The following is a 10,549-nucleotide window of genomic DNA, read 5'->3' on the forward strand; positions in this document are numbered from 1 at the left end:
ACCTGGTTTTATAGCGCTAAACCTCTCACTTTGTACGACTTAACCACTTATATAAGACTTTATTCATGTTATAAATCCGATACGATATGTTTTTCAGTAAATAAATGATTATTTATATATTGTATGCATTTCCGTCAAATCAATTTACTTTAAGAAATTTTGATAATGAATACTCTAGAAAAAATTGATTTAAAGTTAACAACTTATATTCAATTGGTGGTACTAATCATGACATTATAAAAACATAAATTACAAACTTTAAGGCAATGATCACAAATCAGCTGTATGCTACAAAATTCAAAAACAATCACAATGATACACATCTATTTTTCTGATAAGAAGAAATAACACAAACACAAAAGAGCAAACGATTTGGAAAGTAAAATATGTTATGCATTTCTTTCAAATAAAAAAAGAGCCTGAACTTCATAATTCTCAGAAATGAACTTCATTGGTTTATATACGTACTATCTGCATGATTGTGTTTGTCTACCGCAACATTATTTATGTATGTGCCTGTCCCAAGTCAGGAGCCTGTAATTCAGTGGTTGTCGTTTGTTTATGTGTTACATATTTGTTTTTCTTTCATTTTTTTACATAAATAAGGCTTCTCGTTTGAATTGTTTTACATTGTCTTATCGGGGCCTTTTATAGCTGACTATGCGGTATGGGCTTTGCTCATTGTTGAAGGCTGTACGGTGACCTATAGTTGTTAATGTTTGTGTCATTTTGGTTTTTTTTTTGTGGATAGTTGTCTCATTGGAAATCATACCACATCTTCTTTTTTATATTAGATATATCCGCTCATTACATGTATCATAGAAAGATTTATATTACACCAATTGAAAAAAAAACCAAGAAGATAGGGTATGATTGCCAATGAGAAAACTCTCCACTCGAGACCATATAACACTGGAACAAATATAGGTCACCGAACGGCTATCCAGAATGACCTAAGTCCATTTAGTGCAAGTGTTAAATTGGACTATGATTCTTTTTATCAAGAAGTTTGCATCCCATGTTTTTAATTATCTAATTTAACTGATTCAATTTCAGCTAATAAAACAAATTTAAATTATACACAAAAACCCAACAGATGTCATCTGAATACAAGTATTACTCATAACCGAATTTTTATGAATTAATTTCACGACTGGATTTTATACGACATTTTGTAACTAACAGTTTTTGATTTTTGACTCTAACACCACTATGATAAAAAAAAAAAAGAACGATTTGTACATCCTTTTGTGAGTCGGGGTTAATGTATTAATACAAGTGATACAAACACGTTGTATATCCAAAAGAGTTTGCAGGCTATGTTTTCATTTTTAACAATATACTTAAACTATAACCAATCATAGAAGCACCCCATGTTCCCATAACACTCATAACATGTGTTTTACAACGACATGGTCAATTCCATTGCTATTTGTTTATTAATCTATCACGGATACCATATCCTCCTATTAGTTAGTTCGTACAAATTGGCAAGTTAAAGTCAGCATTGCGTTGATTTGTTTTAAGTCATCAACGCCAAAATGCGTATGACTGTGTCAATGAGTGTACCTAAAAAGAGTGAAAATCATCATATGCTACCTGTGACACAGATATTTGACAATGTTTAACGCATTTATGATAGTTTTCGATGAATCCTTATCAGTATATGTTATTTTAAATCTTTACAGGGAATATGCAACAAAATGATATACTGAAATGTCATGAATTGCATCAATAATTATCCCAGAAAAGCATATTACGTATATACCCATTGGTTATTCATGTTATTAGTAAAGAGAAATTAGATACAGTTTAAGCTTTTAAAGTTTTACAGTCGCTGTTCAAATCTCATAACATGAACTGCAGATTAAACAACATAAAGACATTGAAACAAGAAAGACACAAACAATATTACAACGCGAATTGCACAATGCTACACTTTTTTTCAAAGGCAAAAATATCAGACGTAAACAGAACAAAAATTATAGAACGTGTAAAAATCTTATTACTCATAATATTAAAATTACTTTCATTCGTTTTCTTTGATAGAAAACATAATGTTAAAATTATTGTAATAGGCGTTTAAAATGTAATTGTCTTCATGTTTTAATGGTAATGGATAAAATAAAACCAAAATTAACGTTTGATATCTATCAATACGTGGGAAATCAAAAAGACAAAGCTGTTACATAGACATAAGCAAACCATATTTATAGATACTTCATGCAAACATACGACATTTTGCTAAACTGACGAAATGTTGAGAATAGTTCTCGGTTTGCTTTGCTTTTTAAAAGCGGTTCATGCAATTGGTAAGTATAAACTTAATTTATATAAAGTTTCTGTATTATTGTCATTTTGTTTATTTTCTTTGGTTACATCTACTGACATCAGACTCGGACCTCTTTTGAACTAAATTTTAATGTGCGTATTGTTATGCGTTTACTTTTCTACATTGACTAGAGGTATAGGGGGTAGGTTGAGATCTCATAAACATGTTTAATCCCGTCGCATTTTTGCGATTGTCCCAAGTCAGGAGCCTCTGGCCTTTGTTAGTCTTGTATTATTTTTAATTTTAGTTTCTTGTGTACAATTTGGAATTTAGTATGGCGTTCATTATCACTGAACTAGTATATAGTTGTTAAGGGGTCAGCTGAATATAACTCTTGCTAATTACTATACCGACATACTGCGCCGGATTTTTTACTTGCTAGTTTGACTTACAGACAGAAAAGTCAACATACCATATTACATTATTCTGACTCTGAGCCGACTAGTTTTTGATTTCAATCCTTAATGCCGCGTGCTATGCAGATAATTATCAAATACCATTTTAAAGTCTTTGGTCAACCCAAGAGCTTTCGCCCAGAGGCAAACACACTACCACGAGACCCCCGAACTGCGTTACCCCATTGTATCTACATTATGCTTACGTTTTGAAAATTGTAGAATAGATTGGAATGTTCCAAGGAACTTACTGCCTTTAACACCTTTATTTTATTATCATGTTATTACTAGCATTTGACTTGTTCAATGCTTGCAATAATTTTGTAAATAATTTTGTATATAGATATCAATATGCCGACTATAAAAAAATCCTTTCAGATTTCCAGCCTGTTTCTATCTATTATTTCTATTCATTGTATTTGTAAATTATTTCGTGACTGAAATAATTAATGACTACTATAAAATGGTTGTGTTCTTTCAGATTGTCCAGACGGTAAGTGGTGTTGATTTTTTTGTTTGCTATAACTAAAGATTTCATAGCTGAGGGATAGATTACCTCCGCTGTACTTTGCATGCCTTTCAGAATGTATTGTCCTCAATGATCTTGTACGGAATTTAGGTCTTTAAATTTTTTTGATTCGAACATCAACAAGATCAATATTGAGCATTTTGTAAACAAATGGCGCATCTGTCGTCGAATTTCTCATTCTGGTATCTTGGGTGATTTTTGTGTTCTATATGAACTAATATAGCACTCAAAGAATTCTTCCCATATATTGCAGCTCCAAATTTGTATTTAGTATAGTTGAGACATCAATACAAACAATAAATTGCAATTAATAATTTGTCTAGCATTTCATATCTATTTTCCTAATACCAAGTTATGAATCCACCATTTTCAAAACCTGGACTAAGAACTTTTTCAATTTTGGGTAAAAGAAGCATTTCAATCATGTTTATAATTTTGTGTGTATTAATAAGTAGAATTATAGACAGCATTATAACAGTTATGTTTTATTTGTGCAATCATTTAATATGTCCACCATTTGTATGTTGAAGTACGTCAATGACTTAGCTCTAACTCTAACCAAAGGCGTATTGATTATTATTTTTCTTCTCCAGAAATATGTGTGACAGAAAATTGTAAAAATTTTCCGAAGGCTGTACCCAAGTAAGTATGACGTATTATGAGTAACGATTATTCGTTGAACCTATGTTTAGTATTGTACATTATAGATTTATCATTCTAGGGACGGTGAATCCTTTATCGATATCATGATTTATTTTTGCAAGTCTTTGTTAAGTCTTATATTGTATCTTAAAGTACAACCATGGCTTAGCTCCAATTCCAACAAGAAGTGAATAATTGATTGTTTTTTTTTTAATTTTCATCATTTATAACTCAGATTATATTTGCAATATCATACTGGAGAAAGACTTGTGTTTTACTAAAAATTCATTTTTCGAAGGACATAAAATCTACGTGAAGCACGGTATGAAAAATTTCGGGATTTCTTTTCTACTAATATAAAAAGAAGATGTGGTATCATTGCCAATGAGACAGCTATCCACAAAAGACCAAAATGACACAAACATTAACAATCATAGGTCATCGTACGGCAATCAACAATTAGCAAATCCCATACCGCATATAGTCAGCTATGAAAGGCCCCGATAAGACAATGTAAAACAATTCACGCGAGAAAACTAACGGCCTAATTTATGTAAACAAATGAACGAAAAACAAATATGTAACACATAAACAAACGACAACCACTGAATTACAGGCTCCTGACTTGGGACAGGCACATACATAAATAATGTGGCGGGGTTAGACATGTTAGAGGGATCCAAACCCTCCCCTAACCTGGGAGAGTCATTTTCAAAGTGTCTTGGAATTTTCTATACACTTTAAAGTAGTTTAGTTTAACGTATATGGGATTAGAAAATGATAATGTCGTGTTGTAGTTTAAACAAGTACCGTTCTTGAAATATATATCTCAAAAAAAATAATGTAATTTTGCATACCATTCCAGATCACCTGAGATAACACCCGGTTCTAGGTAGAATTTGTATTGCTCAATCTTAAGTTATCTTTTTGGTGTTTTGTATACAGTTGATTGATTCTTTGTCATGTCAACTGGATTTCAACTTCTAGTTGTAAATGTGGGTTTTTTTTATCGTTCGTCTCTCTTTTTCATATTCATCAATATTCAAGTTCTATTCAATTTTGCTAATTTGCCCAGTTCGACTCTAGGAACGAAACAAATACAAGGGAAATAACCAACTTTTGAACGATTGGTTAATTCCTGGTTTTTAATCCCATCGTATATAATGGTGACGATTTTTCATTGGCGGGGTAACTGGAGAGTCATGAAAGAAAAATGCACTGACCTCCAACTGTGAAACGATCAAATAAAGGTAACTATGATCGAAGCGATTCGCACCTGCTGCTGGTCTTTTTTTTTATGTTACAGTAAAACCTGGCTAAACCGAATCCTGCATAAACCGAAAACCTGTGTAAATCAAACATGTTCTTAAGCACCCTCATATCATATTGTATGCGTTTCAAACCTGATAAAACCGAACATCGGCCAAAACCGAACAAAATCTGAAGTCCCAAAGAGGTTCGGTCTAGCCAGGTTTCACTGTATATTAGTTCCGAATGGAAGAAGTATTCAGGAACATTATTTTCTGTTGAAGAAATATTGCTGGATTCCTTTGTTTACAGAATAAGGGGAGCAGACATATTTTTCCAAGAAGAATCTTATTAACAGAATTGCTCATGGAAAGGTTTTCAGATACATTTCCTGCAATACGATTTGGCTCCTTCTTTTTCTCATTGTTCAAGGCCGTACTGTTGCTTACATCTACTTCATTTGAATTTTGGTGGAAAATTGTGTCATTGTCAACCATACCACATCCCCTTTCATGTTCAATCCACCATTTTCTACTTTTGAAAATGCCTGTACCACAGTATTACAGCTGTTGTCCATTCCTTTGAGTTTGCCATTTGATTAGATACTTTCCGTTTTGAATTTTCCTCGGAGTTCATAATTGTTGTGCTTTTTATTGTTTTTGTATTTTGCAACGTGGATTAAATTTACGTTGACACTTCAACATTGGTTAAAACTCACAGCAATAGTATTGGCAGGCTAGTAATTTCTGAGGATGAAATCGTTTGACCACGTTCACATTGAGGATCTTACAACTTCAGTAATAACTGTGTATATTTGTTTTATCTATTAGTAATCATTTAATTTATTTTGTTTTTAGAGCCCATGCTGTAAATGAAAACTGTACGTGCTATTTTGAAGTAGACGGAAAGAAAATAGAAACGTTTTTATGTAAGTTTACGACAGTTCATAATCTATTATTTCACTTTACTACGCACACCATGTATTTAAATAGCTTCTATATAGACGTACTCTGTTGATCAAGAGTATGAGAAGTCAAACACATCAAACCTTTAATCACCGCTTCAACTTAAAACAAATTTTATTTGATACGGAGAGCGTAAGATACAAACTTCAATAGTAGAAGGAACATTCTCACGCGCAATGGCGAAACAAGCAGTTGGAATACAATGATTCTCCATATTTAGCGGATATAGATCATACATAAAATTGAGAAATGAAATAGGGAATATGTCAAAGAGACAACAATCCGACACAAGAGCAGACAACAGACGATTGCCATTAATGGGTCTTTAACGCAGAGAGAAAATCCCGCACCGAGAGGAAATAAACTGGCCCCTTACTAAAACTGTGTACTAGTCCAGTGAAAATTGACGTCACACTAAACTCCAAATCATATACATGAACTAAAATTCAAAATATAAAAGACTAACAAAGGACCGAGGCTCCTGACAAAATCCTCCCAAGTTGTTTTTGACTACTTACTGATTTTGTTTATCGACTTCGTCGTCATGACATCGATCATTTCAATACAAATTATTGTTTTATGTTTATAAAGATAAAGACTTGTGGATGTGCATTCCTTTCCTTTTCGTTGTTATGGTAGATGTTCTTAAACGCTTTTTTATTCTAGGCGACATAGAGCATGTTTGCACTGCTGACAATCCAATATACCCATGCGAGTATCCTCTGCCATGCCAAGAAAAGAAGTGTGCAAAGTACCCTGCAGCAAAGTGCTAGTAAGTTGTTTTCACAAATATGATTTTGGGGATGGGGATGGGGATCTAAATCGTAATTGCACACATTAATTTGCATAGTTTTATATTTTGCAAAAGTATTGACATGAAGTGTATCTATTCCAATTCGTCTTTTCTGAATCTAAAGGACTAAGGGTAGTCTCATTATTTGTATACCAAAATGAAAGTAACGTCCCGTAATAGGTTGAATTTCAATTGTTTAAAAGGTTTTTAACCAATCACACCGTTTTGGTGTACGCTTTTGAAAATATTACCAAGAATGCATTAGATTCTGAAACGGCGAATTAATCTGACGTTGCAGCACTGAAACATCACACCTTTGTTTAACCTTTTCGCATGTCAAGTCCTGTTTATGATGTTAAAAATATAAGGCAGTTATATTATAGGGAAAATGTAAAATTTCTGATGAATTGAGATATTATTAACTTACTCAAGATCTCAGATAGAAAAAATAAATAAATGTATTCTTCTACAACACCTTTATAAATATTGAAAAACTACTGAAAACAGGCACTTATGTTGATATATATAAAGTCCAGCTTTCTCTTCTCAAACATTCTATTCAGTTTAAATAGTTGTAAATATTTTTCTTACATTTACTGAATCAACGTTGGCATTTGTAAGAAAAACAACAGGCCTTGCTTCTTTTTGAGTTCATGGGTTTATCTTAGAGTTTTTTACTTTTGTTAGACTGTAGTTGATTAATCTTGTTAATAGATTTGAAATTTGGAAAGAGCTGTCGCTTTAATTTTGCTATATTTTTATACAGTAACTACGTTTGTGGAACGTGTAGAGCTGATTTTTTTGTCGGCAACGTTAACAGGACAGCTGAGTGTGGGTATGTAAATACATTCTGAATAACATTATATAAAAATAAGAAGATGTGGTATATGCCATGCTACAACATAAGTCTCTACCAGAGATCAAATGAGGAGTAACATCATATCTTTTCATTGGTTTAGATCATGGCATATGCATGTGTTAATATAACGTTGTCTTGACAAATAAAAACTGCACATTCATGTTTTTGTGTTCAATTTACCATATAAAAACAGTTCATTGTAGAAATCTTGTCTTTGCAACGTTTGAATTCATTTGTCAAATATAACTATATGATACGAATTGATCATGTATTGGACTATACATGTGTACACCTCTATCAGCTCTTTGTCAAAACTGAAAATGTGCATGTTTTTCTTTATATTGTCTTGGATTTTATACACCCTTGTTGACCAACATTCAGTATCAATTAAGTACAAGACCAACAACAACAAAAACCATTAAAAAGAATGATTAACTTCATCTGAAAGTATCTAAAGTCAAATATCATTGATGACATTTGAAAATAGATATGAAACGTGAAGTGTTCAAACATCTACTAGTAATGATTACATAGAAGAGAAAGATAACAGAGGGAAAGTCAAACTCATAGATTCAAAATAAACACCATGGCCAAAAAAGAAAAAAAGTCAAACAACAGTACACAAAAAACAACATAGAAAACTAAAGACTAAGCAACACGAACTCCACCAAAAACTGGATTGATCTCAGGTGCTCCAGAAGAGTAAACAGATCCTGCTCCACATGTGGTATTTTTCGTGTTGCTCCTGTTATTACAAACCCGGTAAATAGTCTTAAAATAAGGCATACAGTGAACCTCGGATTAGAGTACCAAGTATGAATTTAGATAACGTCTACACACTTTTATAATTGTAGGTGATGACTGGTACTTCAAAGAATCAGGCAATGTTTGAGAGACACAAATGAGAAAGGATTATCATCAAGAAGTTTGAAAATTAAAAATTAACTTTTTGAATTGAAAATAAACTAATTTGCATTGAAAATAAACTCATTTGAATTGAAAACACGTTTAGTGGGTTCAGTTCTTCAATTTGACGATAGTATATTTCTTTCATCAAAATGTAGTAAATTTCGTCATGTTGTTCGTTGGTTGTGTTTTTATGCCCCACCTACGATAGTAGAGGGGTATTATGTTTTCTAGTCTGTGCGTTAGTGCGTCTGTTCGTCCGTTCGTCCGTCCTTGTGTCCTGCTTCAGGTTAAAGTTTTCGGTCGAGGTAGTTTTTGATGAAATTGAAGTCCAATCAACCTGAAACTTAGTATACATGCTCCTTATGATATGATCTTTCTAACTGTAATGCCAAATTAGAGTTCTGACCCCAATTTCACGGTCCACTGAACATAGAAAATGATAGTTCGAGTGGGGCATCTGTGTACTAGGGACACATTCTTGTTTGTAGTATGTTTTTCTATGTCATCGGTGGTAAAATGGTACATGCACGCACCGAGTGTTCGAAGTTTAGTGTCCGCTCAACGACTGTATCAAACCATTTTTTTTTAATTTAAAAATTATATATGCAGCTTCTTCCGGAACTATGTGGCATTTAGGGGTCCAAGTTACAACTGGCCTGCTTGAGAAGTTAAAAGGCGGCTTAGCTTGTCCGTCTAGTAAAATGCAATGCTTATATTCATTTCTTCTCACTCTACCATTGAATGTCAAAGAGCAATTCCTTATTATTTTTTTTAAAAGGAATCAGTTTTTGAAAATTGCAGAGTATATTGTAGATGTTTTTCAGCCATTTATCCAGGCTCAGCCCACATTTCTTTCTTAAAATGTCCTGTATCAAGTCATGAATATGGCAGCTGTCGTATGGATCGTTTCTATGTAAGTTGGCGTTTGATTTTCTTACACTTCAGTTTTCCGGAATCGATTTATGACTTTTGAACACCGGTATACTACTGTTGCCTTTTTTAATATTTTGTTCTGTCAAATATTTTTGGTAATTTTTGTTTTTTATTTTTTTAACCAGATTAACTGTCTGCATATCAATACCGTATTTTTAAGTGTTTACAAAAAAGACTAACATCAACTTTAAATTGACATGCCATGATGGTACATTTACTTAAAATATGATTTCTGTTTATACTATCAATACTTGTGGCTGGTTTACTTGAATAATATGATAATAGGTTGAAAAATTTCGAATTTCAATTTTAATTTATTCATTCAAGATAAATCTACATGTATCGTATTTTATGTGTGAACGCCATGCCGATGTCGCTGTGTTAACAAATGCAAGTTAAAAATACCTACAGAATCGTTATTCGTATTTTGGGCATTACAAAACGAAATAATGCATGAGAGCTCGGATAAAATAAAAATTAAATAAAAATCCGTGAAATTAATTTATGATTTTGGCTCAATAATTTTTAATTAGCGTCATTTTAAAACACAACGCGATATGTATGAAAAGCCAAACTGAAGGTTATTCGATGCGCTAAACCTCCAAATTCGAATATTAAAATAAAGTTTGGAGAAAGGAGTTGTTTTTTAATCAACTCGCTTTTTTGCACATTTACAGCAAGTCAAAATGGCGGCTTCTTAGTTACAACAGTTCAACAGTGGATTTGAAGGTAACTTACGAGAACAAAATGTAAAATAAAAGTACCAAATATTGTGTTTTATTATTGTAAAAATTAAACACGAATTAAAATGAAATAAAAAGAAGACAAATTTCTAAACAAAATTGCATTTTAATTTTTTGTTTGAATATCAGATATAGTAAATCATTCAATATTTAGTGTATTTGAATGCTAAGATACTATCTAAAAACTATCATAATTCAATT

The 10,549-nt window shown here is 32.3% G+C and overlaps 1 long non-coding RNA gene across 1 annotated transcript; it reads left to right on the top strand.

The window, feature by feature from the left end:
* Positions 1–3,854: 3,854 nt before the first annotated feature.
* Positions 3,855–8,797, top strand: LOC134701271 (uncharacterized). Its single transcript, XR_010104077.1, has 5 exons — positions 3,855–3,898; positions 6,004–6,074; positions 6,778–6,883; positions 7,671–7,739; positions 8,618–8,797. It is a non-coding gene; the product is annotated as an uncharacterized LOC134701271 (long non-coding RNA).
* Positions 8,798–10,549: the final 1,752 nt, after the last annotated feature.

The sequence above is a fragment of the Mytilus trossulus genome, unplaced genomic scaffold (genome assembly GCF_036588685.1).
Source record: "Mytilus trossulus isolate FHL-02 unplaced genomic scaffold, PNRI_Mtr1.1.1.hap1 h1tg000234l__unscaffolded, whole genome shotgun sequence".
NCBI lineage: Eukaryota > Metazoa > Mollusca > Bivalvia > Mytilida > Mytilidae > Mytilus > Mytilus trossulus.